Source organism: Piliocolobus tephrosceles, chromosome 12, assembly GCF_002776525.5.
Source record: "Piliocolobus tephrosceles isolate RC106 chromosome 12, ASM277652v3, whole genome shotgun sequence".
In the NCBI taxonomy this organism is placed as follows: domain Eukaryota; kingdom Metazoa; phylum Chordata; class Mammalia; order Primates; family Cercopithecidae; genus Piliocolobus; species Piliocolobus tephrosceles.
In genome coordinates, this window is record NC_045445.1 from 101,221,750 (window position 1) to 101,245,007 (window position 23,258).

Consider the following 23,258-nt stretch of genomic DNA (forward strand, 5'->3'; position numbering starts at 1 on the left):
GAGCAGCTGGCTCGCGGCTCCTGCCCGGCTCCACGCCGCGGCCCGGCAATGTGCCGGGTGAGTCCGGTCGGAGTGGTAACCGCCCCCCTAACCGCTCGCTTTCTTTTCTTCCCTCCCTCGCACCTGCCCCTTAATCTCCTCCTCGCCCCCGCCCCCCGCCGGGGCCGCCCCCCGCGCCTCAGCTCCCGCCCTCGGCCCTCGTCCGCCCGGCCCGTCAGGCCTCAGCGCTGGGCAGGCGGTTGGGCGGCGGCGGCGGCTGAGGCGGCGCGGAGCACTATTGTATTCCTGACACTGTGCGCTCCCACGCTCCGCCTCTTCCCTTTCCTTCCTCCCCCAACCTCTCCTCCCACCCACCGCCGGCCGCGCTCGCCCTACCGGAGCAGCTCCCAGCCGTCTGCCCGCCGCGCGTTCTTCTGGCGGGCTGGGCGCCGTCGCCACCCGCCGCCTCGACGCCCCGCCCACTCGCCGCTCCCGCACCCGCGGCGCCGCGTTCCAGGTGGGCTCCCCTCCCGTCCGGCTGGGTGCGCCACTGCCCGAGACGCCCCAGCCCCGCCGAGCGCTAGAGAGGACGAGGTGCGGATGCCTCGGCTGTGTTGAAATACAGACTAAGCTTTTCATGGCCCCTTCCAACTCTGAAGTTCCAAAGTGGGACTCTCATACATCAACTCGGCGGCCGTTATTGATTTATGTCGCTTGTGCTTGAATTACCTGTAATAATAAAGCCAAAGTGGCTATTAACAGAATTCATTTAGTCAGTTGCCAGCACAGGTGGTTTGTGATGTTGTGTGGCTTTTTCGATGTGTCCACTGGTTAGGCTACAGCCCACAGTTATTTGGTCGAATGTCAATCCAGGTGTTGCTCTGGAGGTATTTTGCTGATGTAATTAAAGCTCCTAATCAGTTGACTTAAATTTAGGGAGATAATCCTGGATAATCTAGGTGGGCCTGAAGGAATCAGTTGGAAAGCCTTTCAATCAGGGCTGAGGGTGCTCAGTACGTTAGAGAAAGAATTTCCCCTATGGATGACACCTTTGGCCGGTGCCCACTGGTTCTAGCCTTCTCCTGATCTTCCCTTCCTGACTGCATGCCCTACAGGTTTTGGATTTACTTAGCCACCACCACAATCGTCTAAGACAATAGCTTCGAAGAAATGAATGAACAGGGAGTATATATACATATATTCCCACCACGCGTTCTTCTGGCGGGTTGGGCGCCGTGGGTGTGTGTGTGTGTGTGTGTGTGTATATATATATATGTATGTGTGTGTATATATATGTAATTTCCTACTGGTTCTGATCCTTTGGTTGAATCCTAATATAGATGTTTAAGCAACAAACCTTTTTGGCTTACCTCTCTGGGTTTGGAAATGTACTATATGCAACTATGATGAACTCATACTCATTCTCTCTCTTTTTTCTTTTCCTTTTCTTTCTTTTTCTTTTCTTTCTTTCTTTTTTTTTTTTTTTTTTTGAGTCAGGGTCTCGCTCTGTCGCCAGGCTGGAATGCAGTGCCTCGATCTTGACTCACTGCAACCTCTTGGCTCCCTGTCACCCAGGCTAGAATGCAGTGGCGAGATCTCTTGGTTCCCTGCAACCTCCACCTCCCAGGCTCAAGTGATTCTCCCACCTCAGCCTCCCAAGTAGCTGGGACTACAGGCACATGCCACCATGGCCTGATTGATTGATTGATTGATTGATTGATTGATTTGGTAGAGAAAGAGTTTAACCATGTTGCTCAGGCTGGTCTTGAACTCCTAAGCTCAAGCTATCTGCCTGCCTGGGCCTCCCAAAGTGCTAGGATTACAGGCATGAGCTACCATCCTGGGCTATTTTCATTTACATTTCTAGGATGAACAATAATGTAGGCTCTTTTGTATTTTGTCTGTTTTCCATGTTAAAGATCTAGTTATATTCCATAATATAAAAATGTGTGAGTTCTAAAATATTTGTAGTCTTTCAGACTTATCTCACTTTATTATACTTATTTAAAAATAATTATAGATTCACCAGAAGTTGTAAAAAGAAAAATGTACAGAATGGTCCCATGTACACTTCGCCCAGTTTCCCCCAATGGTAATAGATAACTATAATACAATATAGATGTTAACATTAATACAATCTACAGACCTGATCCAGATTTCATCAATTTTTCATGCACTGATTTCTGAGTCTGTGTATATAGTTCTGTGCAATTTTAACACATTTAAATTTGTGTAATCACCACAATCAACTTTTTCTCTACCACAAAGATTCCTCCTGCTACACTTTATAGTCACAGTCACCGCTTTCTCCTGCTTTAATTTCTGGCAACCCCTAACATGTTCTCCATCTCTATAAATTTGTCATTTCAAGAATATTACATAAATGGAATCATACCTTTTGAAATCAGCTTTTCTTCACTCAGCATAATTTTCTTGAGATGCACCCAAGTTTGTTGCATGTCTCAATGATTTGTTGCTTTTTATTACTGAGTAGTAGTCTCTAGTATGGATGTCTATACTAGACAGTTTGTTTATTCATGCATTGAAGGTCATTTGAGTTGTTTCCAATGTTTGCCTGTTAAGAATAGAACTGCTATGAGCATTAATATAGAAGTTTTTGTGTAAACATAAGTTTTCATTTCTCTGTGACAGATGCTCAGGAGTGCAATTGCTGGGTCAGATGGTATGTGTATATTTAGTGTTGTAAGAAAATGCCAAACTTTTCCAGACTCTACCGTTTTATATTACCACCAGCAATATATGAGAGATCTAGTTTCTCCACATCTTTGTCAGCATTTGGTGTTGTCACTGTCTTTTTTTTTTTTTTTGGCCATTCTAATAGGTGTGTAGTGATGTCTCATTGTTATTTTAAATTGCATTTCCTTAATGGCTAATGATGTTGAGCATCTTTTCATGTGCTTATTTGCTATCTGTATAACCTCTTTGGTGAAATGTCCGTTCAAGTCTTTTGCCCATTTTCTAATCGGATTGTTTCTTAACTATTAAATTTTGAGAATTCTGTATACTATATTCTAGATACAAATCTTCTGTCAGATATGTGATCTGCAAATATTTTTGCCAGTTTGTAGCTGGTCTTTTCATCCTCTTAAGAGATTTTGCAGACCAAATTTTAAATTTTGATGATGTCCAATTTACCAATTTTTGCATTTATGTATCATGTTTTTGTGTCATGTCTAAGACATCTTCATCTAGCTCCAGATCCTGAAGATTTTCTCTTAGCTTTCCTTCTATAAGTGTTATAGTTTTATATTTTACATTTAAGTGCATGATTCATTTACTTTTTATATAGGATCTAAACCTAAGGTTGAGGTCCATATTTTTGCCTATAGTTGTCTGATGGCTCAAATAAAATGACTATTTTTCCTCCACTGAATTGCTTCTGCACCTTTGTAAAAATCGGTTAGGCATATTTGTGTGGGGCTGTTTCTGGGTTTGCTATTCTGTTCTATCGATCTATGTGCCTATACCTCTGTGAATACCAGTCTTGATTACTATAGCTATATAATAAGCCTTAACCTTGGGTAGAGCACTTCCTCCCACTTTATTGTTCTTTTTCAGAATTGTTTTAGCCATTCAAGGTCATTTGCCTTTCCATATAAATTTTGGAATGAGTGTATTCTGTATCTACGAAAACCTTGCTCGGATTTTGAAAGGAATTGTGTTAAGCCTATAGATCAGTTTAAGGAGAATTGACATCTTTACTACTGTATATTGACTCTTCCAATCCATGAACACGATATGTCTTATCTTTCCATTTATTTAGATCTTCCTTGACTTCTTTCATCAGCATTCTTGAATTTCCAGCATACAGACCCTATGCATGCTTTGTTAAATATATACCTAAGTATTTCATTTTGTCACGATTGTAAGTGGTATTGTGTTTTTAATTTGTCTTCACATTCATTGGTCATTATTAACATATAGAAATGCAATTAATTTTTGTGTGTTGAACTTGTTTCCTCTGACCTTACTAAACTCAGTTACTAGTTCTAGGAATTTTTCAGCAGATTCTTTGGGATTTTCTATGTAGACAATCATATTATCTGTGGGTAGGGACAGTTTTATTTCTTCCTTTCCAATCTGTGTGCCTTTTATTTTCTTTTCTTGCTGTCTTGTTCCAGCTAGAACATTCAGTACAATGTTGAATAAGAGTGGCGAGAGTGGACATACTCCCCTTGTTCCTTATCTTAAGGGGAAACATTCTGTCTTTCGCCATTAAATATGATGTTAGTTGCAGGTTTTTCATAGATGCTCTTTATTGAGATGAGAAAGTACCTCTCTATTCACAGTTTACTGAGAGTTTTTATTATGAGTGAATGCTGAATTTTGTCAAATGCCTTTTCTGCATCAAGTCATATGATCATGTGATTTTTCTTCTTTAGCCTGTGGATATGGTAGATTACATTGATAGAATATTGATTTTTGAACCAACCTTGCATAGCTGGAATAAACCCCATTTGGCCATAATATAATTATTTTTATACCTTGCTGGATTCTATATTGCTAATGTTTTGTTGCAGATTTTTGTGTTAAAGCCCATAAGAGGGAAAAGTCTGTAGTTTGGAGGAGATTTTGCTACAGTCTTTGTCTGGTTTTGGTATTAGGATAATACTGGCCTCATAAAATGAGTTGAGGAAGTTGTGCAGAAAAGAGTTAACATAACAGGCCCTTGGCAGGCATCTGTGAACTTGGATTTCAGGAGAGCTCTCATTGTTCCCAGAACTGATAAGAATGGCTAACTATGTCTAAGCTGTTTGTACAAATGTTATTTGTGCTGGGACTAGAACTCAAGTCTCCTGAGTCTCAAGCTGTGCAGAAAAGAGTTAACATGAAAGGCCTCAGTGCTATCCTTTGAAAGCCCTGCATGCAAGGTCAGTCCTTTGATGGCATTTGGAACTTGGATTTGAAGAGGGCTCTCACCATTCCCAGGGCTGATGAGACTGTTCACAGGGCCTAACTGTTTGTACAAACAATATGGTTTATACTGAACACTTCTAGGAGTCTGGAGTTTTGGTAAGTGCTAGGCAGAGGGTGCCTATATGACCAACCCCCAGTAAATGTCCTGGGAGCTGAGTTTTTAATGAACTTCCCTGACAGACAACATTTCACACGTGTTGTCACAACTTGTTGCTGGAGAAATTAGTACATCCTGCGTGACTCCACTGGGAGAGGACTCTTGGAAGCTTGTACCTCTTTCTTCTTTACTTCCACGTGCCTTTTGCCTTTGAAGATTTGGTTCTGTGTGCTCTCACCATGAATGTGACTATCTGCTGCATTCTGAGTCCTCATAGTGAATCATCAAGCCTGGGAATGGTTTTGGGGACCCCTAGCACAGAAGTGTTCCCTCCTCTTTGCTATTATAGAATCTATTGTGTAAAATCAGTGTTAGTTCTTTAAATGTTGGGTAAAATATTCCAGTGAAACCATGTGGAACTGGAGCCTTCTTTTTTCAATAACTTTTACATTATAAATCCTATTTTAAAATAGTTATTAGACTATTCAGATGATAAATTTCATATTGGTTGAGTTTTGGTAGTTTGTAGTTTCAAGGAATTGGTCCATTTCATCTAAGTTGTTGAACTTATATATGTAGGGTTCTTGATAGAATTTCTCTATTTTCCTTTCAGTGCCTGCAGGATCTGTAGTAAGATCCCCTGTCTCATTTGTGATTATAGTGACTTATGCCTTCTCTCTTTTTATCTTAGTCAATCTTGCTATAGGTTTATCAACTGTACTGATCTTTTCAGAGGAATAGCTTTTTGCTTAATTGATTTTATCTATTGTTTCCCTGTTTTCAATTTCATTGATTTCTGCTGTTGTCTTTCCTTCTGCTTGCTTTGAAGTTTTAATTTTGCTCTTCTTTTTATAGTCTCTTGAGATGGGAGCTTACCTGATTGATTGAAGACCTTACCTCTTCTTTTTAAAACATTTAAAATATATATATTACAAATTTTTCTTTTAGTGGCAAGTGACAGGCAGCCTCTTTTCTAATGTAAGGATTTAGTGCTATAAATTCTAGTCAGCACTGCTTTAGCTCCATTCCACAAATTTTAATATGTTACATTTTCATTTTCATTCAGTTCATTGTATTTTTTAAAAATTTCCCTTGAGACTCCATTTTTGACCTATGTGTTAGTGAGAAGTGTGTTGTCTAGTTTTCAAATATTTGGAGATTTTCCTGCTGACTTTGTTATTGATTTCTGGTTTGACTCCATTATGGTCAGAGAACATGAAGTGGTTCATGCCTGTAATCCCTGCACTTTGGGAGGCTGAGGCAGGAGGATTGCTTGAAGCCAGGAGTTCAAGAGAACATACTCTGCATGGTTTCAGTTCTTTTACATTTGTTGAAAATTTGTATGACGCAGAATACGGGTTATCTTGGTGAATGTTTTGTGGGTATTTGAAAAGAATGTGAGTTATGCTATTGGGTAGAATGTCCTATAATTTAGGTCCTGTTGCTTTATGGTATTGTTGAGTTCTATAATCCTGCTGATTTTCTGTCCAGTATTTCTGTTGCTGAGAGGAGGGTATTGAAGTCTCCAACTATAATCATGGATTTACCTGTTTCTCTTTCAGTTCTATCAGATTTTACTTCATGTATTTTGAAGCCCTATTTATTGGCGCATACATGTTTAGAATTTCTTTACCTTTTTGGCGGATTGACTCATTTATCATTGTGTAATATCTCTCTTTGTCCTTGGTAATTTTATTTGCTCCAAAGTCTACTTTTCTGATATTAACATATAGCCACATCTGTTTTTATAAATTAATGTCTGTGTAGTGTATCTTTTTATTTTCACTTTCTACCTATGTTATATTTGAAGAAGTTTCATATAGACAGCATATAGAGGGTTATTTTTTAAAAATCCATTTTGTGATTCTCTGCCGTTTAATTCATGTATTTAGACCATTTAATTAGAAGATAATTATTGGTATCTTAGGGCTTAAGTGTAATGTTTTATTATTTGCTTTTCCTCTGTTCCCTCTATTTCTCATTCCTCTGTTTGTCGTTTTTGGCCTTACTGTGGGTTACTTGAATATGTTTTAGAACTCCATTTGACTTAATTTTAATGTTTTTGAGGATATCAGTGTGTATAGTTTTCTTATTGTTTTATAAGTGTTAAAATACACACATATAACTTATAGTGTATTGTTATCAACATTTTACTACTTTTAGTAAGGGGTAGAAACTTTATTTTCATTTAGGTTCCTTTATCTTTTACCCTCCCACTTTTTTTTTTTTTTTTTTTGGATGTAGTCTTGCTCTGTTGCCCAGACTGGAGTACATGGCACAACCTCAGCTCACTGCAACCTCTGCCTCCTGGGTTCAAATGATTCTCGTGCCTCAGCCTCCCAAGTAGCTGGGATTACAGACATGCACCACCACACCTGGCTAATTTTTGTATTTTTAATAGAGCTGAGGTTTCTCCATGTTGGTCAGGCTGCTCTCAAACTCCTGGCCCCAAGTTATCTGCCCGCCTCAGCCTCCCAAAGGACTGGGATTACAGGTGTGAGCCACTGCACCCGGCCTACCCTCCCACTTTAAAAATTTAATTTCTGTTTCTTGTATGTAGATTGAACCCAACATCAGATGGTGTTACAATTTTTGCTTCAACAATTCGACATAATTGAAAGAAATTCATTAGGAAAAGGATAGTCTATTTATATTTATCCTTATTTTTTACACATTTCATTGTTATCCTTCCTTTCTGAAGTTTCAGGCCTCCTTCTGCCATCATTTCCTTTTTTTTTTTTTTTTTTGGAGAACTTCCTTTAGCTATTCATTAATAGTAAGTCTGCTACTGAAAATTTTATAAATTTTCTGTCATCTGAGAATGTCTTTATTTCCCCTTTATTCCTGAAGGATATTTTCACTGAACATGGAATTCCAAGTTGACAGTTCTTTTCTTTCATCACTTGAAAAATGTACCACTTCCTTCCGGCCTTTATGGTTTCAGATGAGAAATCCACTATCATTTAAATCAGTGTTCCTCTATAGGTAATGTGTGTTTTTCTCTCTAGCTGCTTTCAAGATTTTTTTTCTCTATCTTTAGTTTTCAAAAGTTAGTTATGATGTGTCTTGGTGTGGATATTTTTGGGTTTTCCTGGCCTACTTTTGTGGACTGTGTAGTTCCAATGACAGTTTAGTTTTTAGAACCCTTGCGGCACTATTCTGGTCTGCTTTGTATGCTACTCCCAAGCTACCTTGAAAACCTGAGTGGTATGCCACACAGTAGTTCAGTTGTCAGACCTGCAGGCCTGGTGATTTAGTTAGTTTCACGCTTGGGTCAGACAGGTGTCTTTCCAGGACTTCCTATGCAGATGTAAAGAATGCCTTTCCGCAGCTACTTCCTCTCTGAGATCCCTTCCTTACTCTAATTGGAAGGGTGAGGGGCACCAGCTGCCACTGGCAGATAAGGGTGAAAGTCCAGACTCCTCACTCAGTCTCCCCTGGCATGGTAACAGCGGGGAAGGGAGCACCTGTCTGCATCCTCTGCTGATACCTGCTGGGAGCCGGGCAGCAGATGTCCAGATTCCCCACTAGTTCTCTACTGACACCACTGGCGGGAAAGGAAAGTGCCTTCCCAACTGCCTGCCACTTGATGGGGCTCAGGAGACTCCCCACTTGGTCCCCATCATGGTGCCTGTGATGGAAAGTGCCTCCCTTGGCCGTCTGGTGCCCAGGGATTGGTGCGGGGTTGGGAGATGCTAGGCCTGCGGGGGTTAAAAGTACTAATCTTGCCTATCTGCTGCTGCTGGGTGGGGGACAAGCATCTGGACTCCGTGCTGGGTATACGCTGATGCTGCCAGTGGGGCTGAGCATGCCTCCTACGGCTGCCTGGTGTGCCTGGGGCTCCCCCTAGCTCTTGGCTGTTGCCCAGCGTGGGAGGAAAGTGCTTCCCTGGTACCGCTGGGACTCCCACTCAATCCTGTCTGGTGTTCCCGTGGGGGAAAAAGGCGGCTTTTCCCCCAGCCACCTGAGGCTACTAAATGGGGAACGGAGCTCTTCCAGTCCCTACTCAGTCTCACTCTGCTGATACCACAGGGTTCAGCTTGGGTAGGGCTGGTGCTGTCCAAAAGGTTTTACTTATGCTGAGCTGGGTTTTTCTCCTTTCCCAGTCCTTTGGCCACAAAGAACAGGTATTTGTTTTGTTTTGTTTGTCTGCTCTGGAGATTCTAGGTTGCAGGCTTCTCCAGCACCCAGTCTGGAACATACAGAAGATAAAAAGAAAAGCCAGGGAGCCCATCACAGTGTCATTCCTCAAGTCCTGAAGTCTCTAGCCAGTCCACTTTCCTCTTTCCACCTACCAGTCCCCTTTTGATGGACTTTTGTATTACTTTTAGGAATTTTAATTGTTCTTAGCATGGAAAAGCAAAGAGAAATGGGTCTATGTCATCTTGTTTGAAACTTGGTTACCTTACATTTTAAAATAAATTAATGAGGCCGGGCACAGTGGCTCATGCCTGTAATCCCAGCAATTTGGGATACCAAGGCAGGCGGATCACTTGAGGTCAGGAGTTTGAGACCACCTTAGCCAACATGGCAAAACCTCGTCTCTACTAAAAATACAAAAATTAGCCAGGCGTGGTGGCAAGCACCTGTAATCCCAGCTACTCGGGAGGCTGAGGCAGGAGAATCGCTTGAACCTGGGAGGTGGAGGTTGCAGTGAGCCAAGATTGTGCCTGCCACTGCACTCCAGCCTGGGTAACAGAGTGAAACTCTGTCTCAAAAAAAAGAGAGAAAAATTAATGAAATAATTAACAGATAAAGTTTTCAGTTTCAGTTGGAAAACACAAAGAATTTGATATCGAGGGTCATGACTTCAGTTTTCACTTTAAAGCCAAAACTATTTGTTGCCTCTTTTTTTTTGAGACAGGGTTTTGCTCTGTCCCCCAGGCTGGAGTGCAGTGGTGTGATCTTGCCTCACTGAAACCTACACCTCCCAGGCTCAAGCGATTCTCGTGCCTTAGCCTCCCGAGGAGTGATTACAGGTGTGCGTCATCACGCCCAGCTAAGTTTTGTATTTTTAATAGAGATGGAGTTTCACCATGTTGGCAAGGCTGCTCACAAACTTCTGAGCTGAAGTGATCCACCTGCCTCAGCCTCCCAAATTGCTGAGATTATGGGCATGAGCCACCACACCCGGCCTCTTTTTTTCCTTTTTTTTTAAATTTTTTTTTATTCATAAAATGAAACTGATAATGCTTGGACTTTGGTGGAAAGATACTTTCAGAAAGTATAGGGGATTCTTTATCTGTCTTTGTTGAGCCACTGGTTGATGAAACTAGATGCAGGAGCTTTAAACGGCTGTGCTATTGTGCAAACACTCTGGTAGCGTTAACTCACCTAAAATGGGCTCAAGGAACCAAAAAAGAAAAGGCCAAAGAAATATAAAGAAGTAAAAGATAAATCTTGGCAAGACCTCCCTTCCTTTTTCTCCAATCTCTTTCTTGCCCATCACGCCAAATTTCATATGATAAAAATCAATAACTGGCCCAATTTTCCTTAGACAAGTAAAATACCTACTTTCCACGAGTTACTTTGTCTGTCCACAGTAATACCTATGTAAATCCATACATAGATGCTCTGGAAGGATACAGACCAAACTGATCATTGTAGTTCCCAATGGGAGTGGGGTTTGAAGAAGATTTTAGATTTACCTCCAATTTTTTTATGTGAAAAACACCTTGTATTATTTGTGTAATTAACAATTAATAGCCGGGCACAGTGGCTCATGCCTGTAATCCCAGCACTTTGGGAGGCTGAGATGGGTGGATTACGAGGTCAGGAGATTGAGACAATCCTGGCCAATATGGTGAAACCCTGTCTCTAGTAAAAATATGAAAATTAGCTGGGCGTGGTGGCGTGTGCCTATAGTCCCAGCTACTTGGGAGGCTGAGGCAGGAGAATCACTTGAACCAGGGAGGTGGAGGTTGCAGTGAGCCGAGATCATGTCACTGCACTCCAGCCTGGTGACAGAGCGAGACTCCATCTCAAAAAATAATAATAATAATAATAATGAAACAAAAACAAAAACGTGTGCATTTGCCCAGACACGTGAGTCTGATATTGAACAGAATTTAAGATATGCTATCTTTTTTCTCAATCAAAAATTATTTCACACTCTTGAAACCTGGCAACACTTAATATTTGCTCAGAATTTTACCACCATGACTTCCAAGAACACTTTCAGATGAAATTAGGAAAATTGCTGATTTTTCAAATAAAAAGCAATTGTAAACTCCAGCAACTTTATCTGTACTCATTGTTGAAGTGATAACATGTAAAAAATGGTCTTCCTATACACATAAGTAAATACAAAGCCACCTACAGTGTGTCTTTATAGTCAATTTGATAAATTAGTGAGCACTGGAAACCTCACTTGATTCTTTGCTACACAGTGATATCCAAAATAGTGCTGCTAGAGAGAATCTGCAAAAAAATTGGAGAGGACTTTTAACTCATAGGACTTCACTTATGAAGGCTGTATTCATAGAAGGGGCAAAAAAAATCAGTATTTGTGGAACATCTGTGTTTCAAGTGTCTAACTTATATTTTCTAATCCTTCCCAAGCCCTCGAGACAATAATCATTATTCCCATTTTACAAGTAAGCAGACTAAGGCTCAGAGAGAAAATAATTTGTCCAGAGAGAAAATAACTTGTCCAATATTATTAGTGGACAGTAGGTACACTTCAAAATAAAATGCTTTCTGCTCTTGTGTAGGTTCAAGTATTTCAAAGCACCTACCATTTCTAACTCAAGGGAGAGTGGATTCATTAAACATTTGTGGCATGAGAAAATGATTTCTACAAATGAAATACACATCTGTTCTTTGAAATCCTTCCTTCTCAGGTGTTAACTTCAATTGGATTAAATAACTAATTTTTTAAATCAATGAACTGAAAACAGTTTAGTGGAATTAAGTAACAGCATACACTCAATGGGTGAGTTATAATCAGTATAGTTTCCTTTTACCAGATGGCTGATGACCTTCATAGACCAAATATGTGTTACAACTGATGCCATGGTTCAGTAATACTGACACTGTCTCCAAAGAAGCTTGTCTTAGCTTGTGATTTATTTTCATAAAGAACAAAATGTTCACTGATGGAAGTTAAAAACAAAATGAAACACCAAACATCACTGTAGTGGTCAGTTTTGTTTTGTTTTGTTTTGAGATGGAGTCTTACTCTGTCGCCTAGGCTGGAGTATGGTGGTGTGATCTCCGCTCACTGCAACCTCCACTTGCTGTATTCAAGCAATTCTCCACCTCAGCCTCTCAAGTAGCTGGGATTACAGGCACTCACCACCATGTCTGGCTAATTTTTATATTATTAGTAGAGACGAGGTTTCACCAGTCTTGAGGCCAGGCTGGTCTCGGACTCCTGGCCTCAAGTGATCCGCCCGCCTTAGCCTCCCAAAGTGCTGGGGTTACAGGCATGAGCCACTGTGTACCTGGCCCGTGATGGTCAGTTTTACGTGTTAACATAGCTAGGCTATAGTCCCTAGTTTATAACTGGCTAACGTAAGCCAGTTATTTCATTAAAATCTAATCTAGGTGGTGCTGAGAGGTATTTTGTAGATGTGAATCAAGTCTGTAATCAGTTGACTTTATGTAAACAAGATTATCCTAGATAATCTGGTGGACCTGATTCAATCAGTTGAAGTAAAGTCTTAATAGCAGAATGGAGGCTTTCCTGAAGAAGAAATTCTGCCCATAGACAGCAGCATTGGCTTGTGCTCGAGAACTCCTGCCTGTCCTTTGTGATGGCCTGCTCTAAGGATTTCAGATTTCAGGCTTGCCTAGCTAGCCACCACAATCGCATAAGCCAGTTCATCTATATTTATATCTATATCTGTATCTGTATCTATATCTATATCTATATCTATATCTGTATCTGTATCTATACCTATGTGTGTCTCCTAATGGTTCTGTTTCTCTGTTGGAGTCCTGACTGATACAATCACTATCTTTACTTTTATATATAAATCCATAACTTATATGCACTTAAGAAAAAAAGACTAATTTTTCCTGGATTTCATATTCTTTCTTTGGATTGGATTTTTCTCTATCAGAAATTTCAAAAGGGATTAAGAAAGTGTCTGACTCCAGAGAATGCTCAGCTTCAGAGACTATCCATAATTTTCTTTCTTTCTTTTCTTTTTTTTTTAGGTAGAGTCTTTCTGTTGCCTAGACTAGAGTGCAGTGGTATGATCTCGGCTCACTGCAACCTCTGCCTCCTGGGTTCAAGCAATTCTCCTGCGTCAGCCTCCCAGGTAGCTAGGACTACAGGTGCATGCCACCACGCCTGGCTAATTTTTGTAATTTTTGTAGAGACAGGGTTTTGCCATGTTGGCCAGGCTAGTCTCGAACTCCTGACCTCAAGTGATCCACCCGCCTTGGCCTCCCAAAGTACTGGGATTACAAGCATAAGCCACCATGCGTGGCCTATAATTTTCCGTATTAGAAGTAAATTGCCCCATGTGTGGCTTAGGAGAGAGTTGTTCCTCTTGGGAACCATCATCTAAGTGAGTTCTCAGAAGCCTCTGTATTTAGCTTCCTGGAGATAGAAGTACCAGGGCCATAGGAGACAAAAGCCCATGAAAACGGCTTCAGGCCTTCTTCTATGCTGTATCCAAGTCCATTCAAAATTCTATGTGTCTGTTGAGGTGCAAGAACCAGTTTTCAAAAAATTTGTGTACATTTAAGGAGTAAAAGTGCAGTTTTGTTACATGGATATATTGCATAGTTGTAATGTCCAGGCTTTTAGCGTAACCATCACCTGAATAATATACATTCTACCCATTAAGTAATTTCTTATCCCTCACCACCCTCCCGCCCTTCTTAGTTGCCAATGTCTATTATTCTATACTAGAACCAGTTTGTTTTTTTTTTAATCATAACATCAATATTTTTTTCCCTTAAATCCTTCAGAAATTTCTTGGGAATATTTTACTTCTCTGGGAGACATTACCCAAATTATTTCATTCCACTGTTTTGTTTTGTTTTTGCTTTTGAGACAGGGTCACCCAGGCTGGAGTGCAGGGGTGTGATCATATCTTACTGTAACCTTGAACTCCTGGGCTCAAGTGATCCTCCTGCCTCAGCCTCCCAAGTAGCTAGGGCTATAGGTACATGCCATTACACCCAGCTAATTAAATTTTTTTTTTTTTTTTTTTTTTTTTTTAGAGACAGGATCTTGCCATCTTGTCCAAGCTGGTCTCAAACTCCTGGTCTCAGCTAGTCTTCTCACTTCGACCTCCCAAATCATCCCACTCTTTATCCCCCTGAAGAAATTTTGGGGTTACTTTTGGAAATGTTCTTAAATCTTTTCCCTCCCTTTTTTTAACTGCTATTTTTAAAAAACTGATCTTTTTATTTAAAACTGATCTTTCAGAAATGATTTAATGTGGCCTACAATGGTGCAATTAAATACAGCACAAAGATAAAAATTAAAATTGGTAGGAAAGAAGAGAAAGTAAAGAAGGGAAAGAAAAAAGAGTAGGAGAGAAAAGGAGAAAGTGAAAAAGAAAAAAGGAAAGCGAGATGAAAAATGAACGTTTAGTTGTCTATAAAATTGATGTGGCTCAAAAGTTGGAAAAAAATAAGAAAAAATATATACTTCAAAATGTCCATGAGATAAAACCAAACCAACTAAGAGAATAATAACTATTTTTGGTGTGAAGACAGGAATTCCCCCAGAGATTTACTACAATATTCCCATTCTGTTGCTTTTTAAAAACAATAAACAAATCAATGCTTCTAGCCCCAGGTACCATGATGAGGTTTTAAAAAAAGACATTTTTAGGTAGCAACTGATTCCAATTACATATTTCTTTTTTTTTTTTTTGAGACGGAGTCTCGCTCTGTCCCCCAGGCTGGAGTGCAGTGGCCAGATCTCAGCTCACTACAAGCTCTGCCTCCCCGGTTTACGCCATTCTCCTGCCTCAGCCTCCCGAGTAGCTGGGACTACAGGCGCTCGCCACCTCGCCCAGCTAGTCTTTTTGTATTTTTTAGTAGAGATGGGGTTTCACCGCGTTAGCCAGAATGGTCTTGATCTCCTGACCTCGTGATCCGCCCGTCTCGGCCTCCCAAAGTGCTGGGATTACAGGCTTGAGCCACCGCGCCCGGCCCCAATTACATATTTCATTCTTTCCTCTCCTAACTTTGGAAAGAAGTTACCTGAAACTGCACACAAATTATGATGTCTTCGTATTCCTTACTTAGTGCTTGACTCAAGAACCTATTTTGTCCAGTGGCGATAGCCAGGTATGGGGTATCAGAGACCAAGGAGTATTTAGAGAGAATCCTCCTAAAGTGACCTTGTGTGGGCATCAAAGCTCAAACAGGATAAGGGGGTATCCACACGTGGTGGTGGTGGAGGGGGATGCTCCCCAGCCTGGGGCATTGGAGTTTGAGCCAGGTGAAGAGTTCCTCCCACCTATCTATGGTATTTGTTTGTTTGTTTGTTTTTAGTTTAGGAGCAGAGGCTTAATAGGCAGAAGAGAAGAGAAAGAGAAACAACTCTTTCTCTATAGAGAGAGGGGTCTCCGAACAGAAAGGACCAGCGGGCAGCCGATGTGCCGGATTTTATAGTCAGGTTTGAGGAGGGGTGTCTGATTTACATAGGGCTCACAGATTGGTTTGATCAGGTATGACGTTTACATGGACTATGACTTTCCCTGGTCTTGCCAAACAAGATTACTTCCCTGAATTGTAAAGCTTCCCACACATTGCATACAGAGAGGATAAGAGATATGGTGGTCACAGACAGGAAAGGAGGAAATTACAATAGGAAAGTTGGAGATCCTGTTGCTGACACCCCATCGAGGCAGACACCCCATCGAGGCAGTCAGAGGCTGGGGTCAGTCCAGAAGCCTTTGTATAACACTGGGAGCTAGCCCTGGTCAGAAATCCTCAGTTGACTCAGGACTTCTTCCAGCCCTACCTGACGGCTAAGTCCTCTGTGAAAGGAGGCTGGTTCAAACATGGCCAATATGCCCAGCAACTTGTGGGTGCTGGGAGATTCTCCATGTTCTCCCTGGTAAGCCTGTCCCCCAAGTCTTGTAAGGCTGGCAGCCACACTAATCGTTTTTAAATGGCTGAAGGGGGCCCAGTATTTGGTTTGATTTTGTTCTAAAATGGAGGCCAAGAGCCTTGAAATGAAAGGACAGAGTTGGAGTCCACTCCTCTATTCATCGTTTCGATGAATGTTGCACCTTGGTATCTAGGATGAGGTCCCCATTATGAAGCGACTACGTTGTCTGGGGTATATACCCTGGGGTTCATTGTCACACGACAGGAAAAATTTAGGACACGGACACACACAAGGAGTTTAGGAGTGGAGGTTTAATAGGCAGAAGACAGGAGAAGGAGAAACAGCTCTCTCTCTATAGAAAGAGAGGTCTCCAAGCAGAAAGGACCCTATGGTGTATTTTAAACTAAACAGATTGCAAGCTTCGTGTGGCAGATACTGATAGTTGCTTACCCAGTAGCCACCTTTTCACCTTTACTGTCAGAACCTCAATTTTTCAGCAAAACAATATGCCTAGTAAATATACTTCCTCAGACTACCTTGAAGCCAGAATGGACATGTGATCCAGCTCTGGCAAATGAGATCTAAGCAGAAGCCTACTGCATGAGGCTTCTGGGAAAGTTATTGTTTTCCTGATGAAAGGGGACAGACTTAGCTGGCCTTTTGCCACTCTCCTTATTCTTTCTGCCTAGAATGCAGTCACAATACTTAAGAGATATGAGAGCTATCTTACCAGCAAATAGAAAAAACTACATGATTATGATGGCCAAGAAGGAAGATAGAAAGAGCCCAGGACCTTTCTATTCCACTAACCCATTTTCTAACCCACTGTGGGTTGCCTCCCTCAAGCCTTTGTGTTTCATGAGAACCAGCATGTTATTCCTTTTTTGGTAACCTGTTAACAGTTCTCTTCACCCTCCTACCCCCATCCTACAGTGTTTAGCTTATTTCAGTAAGTTACTGATTTAGTGGCATTAATGTACTAGAACCTCCTCGAGCATATTCATATTTGCATTCATCCAACCAGCTTCTGCCTCAGGTGGTATTTGGCTGCCTAAGGCCAAGATGGGGCAGATATAGAAGTCTTGGTGTTGTCCACAGAGGGTTTTGTGTCATTTTGGAAAAAATAAGAAGTAATACTTCAATGTTTTATATGATTAAGGGGAAGGAGAACTAACACTAGGGGCTGGTACTTTTACTTATAGAATGCCCAAAATAACTGCAAAGCATGCATCACTCTCTTTTTTCAGAGGAGGAAACTAAAGACATTACATAGCTGATGAAGATCTAGACAGGTAGTATGTAGTAGAATATAAGTCAAACTCAGGTCTGATGGTTCTCAAATCCACACTTGTTGTTTGCAACTCTGACACAACTAGCCCAAATGATCATGGGTCAGTGGCTTCCTGGAGGAGATAGAACTTGGACCAGTCCTGAAGGATGGGCAAAATTTGAAGCTTCGAGGTGGGGAGTAGAAAAAGGGATTGCAGGTATGGAAAGGAACATAAGCAAAGACGAGCTTTCATTGATCATGCCCCATTCAATAGTCAGGAGATGAAATGGCTAAAGCAGAGGACTCAGTTCTTTAAACACATAATATCTGTTGACTTATCTCCTCTGATATCCTGTGATAGTCACTGTGAGATATGCCAAGGTTAATTTTGTGAAAGTACCTGGCATGTAGTTGCTGCTGGCTTTTTTTGTTTGTTTTTGTTTTGTTTTTGAGACAGAGCCTCACTTTGTCACCAAGGCTGGAGTGCAGTAGCATGATGTAGAGACAGGGTCTTGCCATGTTGCTCAGGCTGGTCTCAAACTCCTGGGCTCAAGCGATCCTCCCACCTTGGCCTCCCAAAGTGCTGGGATTACAAGTACTGGTGTGAGCCACTGTACCTGGCCATTTTTTGTCCTTTAAGAAAGTGCTGGCTGGGCGCAGTGGCTCATGCCTGTAATCCCAGCACTTTGGGAGGCCAAGGTGGGTGGATTACCTGAGGTCTGGAGCTCAAGACCAGCCTGGCCAACGTAGTGAAACCCCAACTCTACTAAAAATACAAAAAAATTAGCCAGGTATGGTGGCAGGCACCTGTAATTCCAGCTACTTGGGAGGTTGAGGCAGGATAATCCCTTGAACCTGGGGGGCAGAGGTTGCAGTGAGCCGAGATCACACCATTGCACTCCAGGCTGGGCAACAAGAGTGAAACTCTGTCTCAAAAAAAAAAAAGAAAAAAAAAAAAAGAAAGAAAGTGCTCTCCTTTCTCAAAGTGAAGGTACTAATCATTTGGATTACTCAGAAAGCTGACAATCTAGCTAGGGAGATTTTTAAATTATTTAAGAGTTCCAAAATAGAAAGTGTCATAAGATGATATAAGACTGGTGATAACAGCCCCAGGGGCTATGCTCTTAACTACTGTGCTCTTTTACCCTGCAGTGTATAGGATGTACAGGATGAAAAGATCCCAAGTGAGGACCCCAATCAGGAGGCTGATGTAAGTAACCATGGGGTCATTAGGTTGATGATGATGTGCGTGAAAAGGAGAGGATGGAGAAGAAAAACATTTCAACAACAGGGCTAGTTAACAGCTGCTTAGCAGAGTGGAAAAAGAACAAGCTAAAATGACCCCAAAATGTGTCAGTGGTATAACTAAGATGACTGTATGTCATCGATGGAAATGGAGATGCCAGGACAGGGAGACCATCTGGGAAAGAGAAATGTGATGAGTTGAGTTTAGTACATGGTGAGACGAGGAGAACGATTATTTAACTATTCAAGTGAGCATATTTGGTAGAGAGTTGGCAGATTGAGGAATGGCAGTCGGATGAATGGCTGTGCTCAGTAGTGACAGTTGAAGCTGTGGTGAGAAGGGTTCATGTACTTGAAGGAAAGAATATATAGGGCTGCAGCCACCCATTGAAACCTCTTTGTCTTCCTTGCCCTCATTGACATCTCATTCCAGTTCCCGCTTGCACTTACTTTTGGCAATGTGGTTGGAATGTATGTGGCTCAGAACTATGATATACCAAATCTAGCTAAAACATTTGAAGAAATTAAAAAGGAATCGGGTAGCAAGAAGACACCCCCTAGTTCATGAGGTCAATGCCAGCGCTGCCTTCTGGATACACTGATTCCACTGCTCTTCAGGCCCTTCTTTAGCATCTGAACCAAAAACTTTTGCTTTGTCTTCAGCTTCAATGATTTTTCTTCTTTGCTAGACCCTGCATTGCCTTAGAACAAAAATGGAGCTAAGAACTATCCTTACTTTCCAACATCTTTGCCTCTTCCCATCCTCCTTTCAGCTGCTTGGGAGGTTCTAAGACTGGAATTATGGTGCTAAATTAGTAAACATGACCTTTAATTAGTAGACTCTTCCATACTCTTCAGGATTTCTAATGTAGGTTGAACATCCCTGGTCCAAAAATCTGAAATCTAAAATGTTCCAAGATCTGAAACTTGAGTGGTCATGCTCAAAGGAAATGCTCATTGGAGCATTTTGGATTTCAGATTTTTGGATTAGGGATGCCCAGCTGGGAAGTATAATACAAATATTCCAGTCTGAAAAAATAAAAAAAATCCAAAACACTTCTGGTCCCAAGCATTTCAGATAAAGGATACTCAACCTGTATTTTTGTCAAAAGAAAAATTGATGAGTATTATATAATTGGTCAGATACAAATAATGCTGATTTTCCAGTTTAGCAATTAAAATGGTTAAACATTTCATACTAAGTTAGGTTGCTTCAAAGTAATTAATATTTAGAAGCAAAAAAAAAAAAAAAAGAACATAAGGATAAAAGCAGAGGACTCAAGACTGAGTCTTGTACTGTGATGACAGCTGAGGTGGAGGAGGGTAGAGGAAAAAAGAAATGAGGAGCTAGCCAAAAAGACTAAGTCTGAGAGAAGTATAAAACACTGAGTCTGGCACAGTTCCTGGCCCAAGAAGCAGTGCTCAGTGAATTCATAGATGGGGAACAACTGCATTAAGTATCCCAGGAACCAAAATGGGAAGAAATTTTGAAGAAAAATGGAGTGATTTTCACTGATGTAAAAAATGCTACAGGGGCCGGGAGCAGTAGCTCACACCTGTAATCCCAGCACTTTGGGAGGCTGAGGCGGGTGGATCACCTGAGGTCAGGAGTTCGAGACCAGCCTGGCCAACATGGTGAAATCCCATCTCTACTAAAAATACAAAAATTAGCTGGGTGTAGTGGCGGGCGCCTGTAGTCCCAGCTACTTAGGAGGCTGAGGCAGGAGAATCGCTTGAACCCAGGAGGCGGAGGTTACAGTGAGCCGAGATCTCGCCACTGCCCTCCAGCCTGGGCGACAGAGCGAGACTCCATCTCAAAGGAAAAAAAGAAAAAAGCTATAGGGAACAAAGTGTGATTTTTAAAGCACACCTATAGATCCTGACAAGATTTAGAAGCATCCTTCCGGAGTATAAGTGGTATTAACATGGTAGCTTTTTTTTTTTTTGAGACAAAGTCTTGTTCTATCACCCAGACTGGAGTGCAGTGGCATGATCATGGCTCAGTACAGCCTCGACCTCCTGGGCTTAAGCAATCCTCCCACTTCAGCATCCCAAGTAACTGGGACTACAGATACACACCATCACGCCCAGCTTAATTTTTAAATTTTTTGTAGAGATAGGCTCTTGCCATGTTGCCCAGGCTGGTCTTGAACTCCTGGGCTCAAGCAATCTTCTTGCGTCGGCCTTCCAAGTAGCTGGGATTATAGGTACATGCCACTATACCTGGCTAATTTTTTCGTAGTTTTTGTAGCGACAAGGCCCTACTATGTTGTGCAGGCTGATCTAGAACTTCTGGGCTCAAGCGATCTTCCTGCCTCAGCCTCCCAAAGTGCTGGGTTTACAGGCGTGAGCCACCACATCTGGCCTGATAGCATTCTTAGGAGGTAAAAAGAAGTAATGCACATGAACAACAATAAAAGTTGTGCCAACTGACTTGGTGACTGCCTGGCTCCTATTTCTTAATTGAGTTGGAGTTCTTCATCAGCTACTTTAGTCACTGAGGAAACATTTTATTCTGGGCTCCAGGTCCAGTCTATGATATCCAGCCAAAAGCCATCTCTTTCCAGCCATCTCTGAGCACTAATTTTTTTGCTTTCCCTGCATTCCACCGGAAGTAAAAAAAGACCACCCAACTAATCTTTGGAAAAGTATTCCCGTGATTTTTTCTACTTATTCTTTTCTCCTTCACTCTCTACCACATTCTTTGTTTTTTACCCCCAACTTTTATTTTAAAAGATAGTATATTTATGAAGTTCAAAAATCAAAACTGTAAAAGATACACATTTTAAAAGTCTTATTTCCTTGGCTGCGCACATTGGCTCACACCTGTAATCTCAGCACTTTGGGAGGCCGAGGCAGGAGGATTGCTTGAGCCCATGGGTAACATAGTGAGACCCTGTCTGTACAACAAAAAGAGTCTAATTCTCACTTTTGACCCCACTCCCCTTGTTCCCCCTTATCTTCTATAGGTAACTTGTATTAGTTTCTTATTTGTCCTTTCAGTGGTTCTTTTTTGGGTTTGTTTGTTTGTTTGTTTGTTTGTTTTTGAGACAGTCTCACTCTGTCACCCAGGCTGGAGTACAGTGGCATGATCTCAGCTCACTGCAACCTCCGCCTCCTGGGTTCAAGCGATTCTCCTGCCTCAGCTTCTTGAGTAGCTGGGATTACAGGTACCTGCCACCACACCTGGCTAATTTTTGTATTTTTAGTAGAGACAGGGTTTCACCATGTTGCCCAGGCTGGTCTCGAACTCCTCACCTCAGGAGTTTGCCTCGGCCTCCAAAAGTGCTGGGATTATAGGCATGAATCCCAGCCTTTCAGTGGTTCTTGATGTAAAATTACACACACACACACACATTTATTATCTCCCCTTTCTTACACAAAAGGTAGCATAGTGAGTACACTGTTCCAGATCTTGGTTTTGTCATCTAACAGTAAGATTTCTCCTTATCAGTACTTAGAGAGATAGATCTTTGGGTTTTTGTTTTGTTTTTGTTTTTGAGACAGAGTCTTGTTCTGCCACCCTGGCTGGAGGGCAGTGGCACAATCTCAGTTCACTGCAACCTCCACCTCCCAGGTTCAAGTGATTCTCCTGCCTTAGCCTCCCAGGTAGCTGGGATTACAGGTGTGCGCTACCATGCTTGGCTAATTTTTCTATTTTTAGTAGAGATGGGGTTTCACCATGTTAGCCAGGTCTCGAACTCCTGGCCTCAAGTGATCCACCTGCCTCAGCCTCCTAAAGTGCTGGGATTACAGGCGTGAGCCACTGTGCCCAGCCTGTTTTTGTTTTTGACTTCATGTTTATTTGAATGTTGTTTCTTTGCCCATCTTCAATCTTTTCTCCCACCTTTAATGCTTTGCACAATACCATGTTTAGGCTTTATAACTGCCTGGAGGGTTATATGTAATTTTGATACGCCCCTCCCTCTGGTATAGTGGTTAAGAGCACAGATACTGGTTTAGATCCCAGTTCAGACACTTACTTGCTGTGGTAATGCTGGTCTTTAGGGTAAAGGAGGCTCAGATTGTCTCTTCTCTTTTTCTCCCCCAACCCCCCCACCCAGAAGGAATGTTAGTCTGGATTGGATTCCATGGCACTAGGCTGTACCACAGTCACAGAAAGAGGAACTTTCAGAAGACTAAAGAGGTAAGTGGTTGTCTCCATCTTCTGCCTGGAAGTGCCCTGTTGCTCATTTTCCCTTTCTCTCCCTTTGCAGCAGCCAGGCCTAGAGGTAGAGGCTCCCAAGCATCAATACAACCATCTTTCTTTGAATTTTCTCCTCCTCTAGCACTCATAGGCAGGGCCTTGTCCCATCAGTGGAGGAAGAGCAGAGCCTAGAATGTGTGCTTTGCAGGCTGCAGGCCAATCTAGCACAGGAAAACTATTATGGGCCAGCGTGAGTCCTTTCTGTTCTACACTGGCGGTTAGGGCCAAAGCCCCAGCTAATAATAAATAATCTTTGCTTTGTTTTCTACTCTGGACATAGATTTCCCTGAGATTGCCTGGAAACAGGTAGTTGGGGCAAGATTTAGGTTCTATTCGGGTTCTACTCTATTTTGGCCAAATACATCCTTAACCATATTGATCTCATCCTTTAATAGGTCCCCTCTTCCCAATTTTCAAACATGTGACCCTGAACAAATGAGGTACTTGACATAAGTGTCAATTTCTTCATCTGGCAAAATGGGACCAGTAATGC

The 23,258-nt window shown here is 41.7% G+C and overlaps 1 protein-coding gene across 1 annotated transcript in view; it reads right to left on the reverse strand.

Annotated features, from left to right (window-relative positions):
• JADE3 (jade family PHD finger 3) overlaps positions 1-425 on the reverse strand; it is a 158,116-nt gene extending 157,691 nt beyond the window's left edge. The window contains exon 1 of the mRNA XM_023202753.1: positions 376-425. The gene's annotated coding sequence lies outside the window, so the exon portion shown is untranslated. The remainder of the gene's footprint in view (positions 1-375) is intronic.
• Between the last annotated feature and the right edge of the window lie 22,833 nt (positions 426-23,258).